A 2365-nucleotide genomic window follows, 5' to 3' on the forward strand; every position below is an offset into this window, starting at 1 on the left:
CTTTGATTATATCACCGCGTACGTCCAGACCCAAGGCAACAGACAGTGCCGTCCACCAGATCTGAAAAACGAGAGTAAGAAAAAAACGAATGAAACAAAGGAGGAAAAAATTAAATATAAAATAATTGAATAACAGAATTAAAATAAATAAAATTAAACAAAGTAAATAACATAAAAAATCTATAAAAAATTTGTACATACTTATGTATCTTCCAGTAGCTAAGCTGGTCAATCTAATTAGAACGCAACGTTGTATGGTAGCTTAGGAAATGTGATAAAAGGCGTATTTCATACCAGTATCTGTGTAGCCACTCAGAAATTTTTTTGCCTGCCGAAATTGCTATCAAAATATTTGACAACCAACTAAAATTAAAGTTTTGCATATATCGATAGTGATCCCTCTTCTTCGATCACCGCCACTTTAAGTTTCTAATCTCATGTTTCGGATAAGACAGTTAAGGGAAATTGCAAGGCTGCTGAACTTGTGCATTAGGGAACAACATTTCCTGATATAGATAGGAGGGATATCCCTGAATTCCTTTTTTAATCTTATAAATTTCTACTGAATAGACAATGCAAGACATTCGCATAACAACTGAAGTTCTCACAGGGCATTTTCTAATAACATAATAAATATAAAACAAAATTTTTAGCTACTTGAACCACTTACTTTATTTTACTAGAACTCAATGGGCTACTCGAATGTATATGTATTCAAAATCTTTCTAAAGCAAGCTCAAAATTTTTACGAATATTTATTAGTTTTTTTAATAAGAGTTTTGTCAAAGCTAGAACAATATATCTATAAAAAAAAAAATCTAAAATAAAATTGTTTAAAATCGTCAACATTTGGTGCGACCACTATATGTAAATATGCATAGTAAGCACGTATCTGCATGTTAACATAAGCACGCGCATGTTTTGAATTTGTTAATGCGAAACACTGATAAAAAATTTATAAATAAATAAATATATATGTAAAATATATATTTATTTACGTACATAGGTAAATTAAAAATCATGCGGAAAATTTTATTCAATGTTTATCGCAAGTCAACAATGCTTTATGGCCCCTCTCACTCACTCCCTCTCTTGCCTATCGTTTGTGTTTGCTCTTTGGCGCAAGCCTGAACAACAGCATCGGTGGTTCAGTGGTAGAATGCTCGCCTGCCACGCGGGCGGCCCGGGTTCGATTCCCGGCCGATGCAAATCAATCTTTTGCTAATATTTTTTTTTTTTTTAATAATTTTTGAATTAGTTATTTGAAAAAAAAAAAATGTGCACAAGTTTCTAGGTTAAAAGAATATTTAAAATATGGGGAGAGATTTAACACAAACGACATTTTTTTTTAGTCTTTCAAGTGTAATGTATGTAGTTGGAAACTGAATGAAAAATACATAAAAAATNAGGCGAGCATTCTACCACTGAACCACCGATGCTTCTTATAACAATTTCTTATAAATTCAAGCTGATGGAGCATCTACGAAGATTCACTACAAAGCCAAACAAATTGCTTAATAACATCTAAGCTTAAAACTACGCTTGACTAGTAAAACTGGATTTGAATGCTGAGCGCTGAGCGGTGACTGCATTTGAAGATGAAGCGAATCTGTGCAGACATGACTTTCAAATTGCAAGCAGTAAATGTAAATAGTTTGAATAGATATGTATGCAAGAGAAACCCCAAATAACGGAAATGCGATAAATTAAATAGTATACATAAATAAAGGAAGTTAAGAGGTTGTGTTTATATTTTTTTTATTAACACCCTTATTTATGAAAAGTGAAATAGGTTTGAAATGCTTTATATACTTACATACAGTTACTCAATAAAGTTTAGGTACAGCGAACTTTTTACAATACGGGCAACTATTTTTATTTTTTTTTATTTTTTTTTGCAAATTTTTTATAAAAATATGGTTAATTCTACAACGAAAACCCCAAAAATCAGAGTTCCAAAGCGTGTGCAAAATTAAATGAAATTCTCATTCAAATATTGCACTTTTTACTTACGTTCTCTAGAAAAAAGTTGAGTATGCAATTTTTTAGCCCATTCAATTTTAGTATAATAAAGCAAGTATGAGGAAGCTAGGGCTTACCATTGATTTTTGGCAAATTTTTTTGTTAAAGGTGGCGCACATTTTTTCCATATAAAAAAAATATTGAACATTATTTTATATGGAGAAAATGAGCGACACATTCAACAAAAAAAAAGAAGGAAAATTTTCTGAATTTGAAGGAAAATTTTCTGAATTTTCTTTAATTTTGCATAACGTTTGGAACTCTGATTTTTGGGGTTTTGTTGTAGAATTTTTTCATATTTTTATAAAAATTAGAGAAAAATAAAATATTTAAAAAATAGTTG

At 30.4% G+C, this 2365-nt stretch overlaps 1 non-coding gene across 1 annotated transcript; it reads left to right on the forward strand.

The window, feature by feature from the left end:
• The first annotated feature begins 1137 nt into the window (after positions 1-1137).
• Positions 1138-1208, forward strand: TRNAG-GCC (transfer RNA glycine (anticodon GCC)). Its single transcript has one exon. It is a non-coding gene; the product is annotated as a tRNA-Gly (tRNA).
• Positions 1209-2365: the final 1157 nt, after the last annotated feature.

The sequence above is a fragment of the Rhagoletis zephyria genome, unplaced genomic scaffold (assembly GCF_001687245.7).
Source record: "Rhagoletis zephyria isolate East Lansing unplaced genomic scaffold, Rhagoletis_zephyria_1.1 Rzeph_scaffold_45627, whole genome shotgun sequence".
Classification (NCBI taxonomy): Eukaryota; Metazoa; Arthropoda; class Insecta; order Diptera; family Tephritidae; genus Rhagoletis; species Rhagoletis zephyria.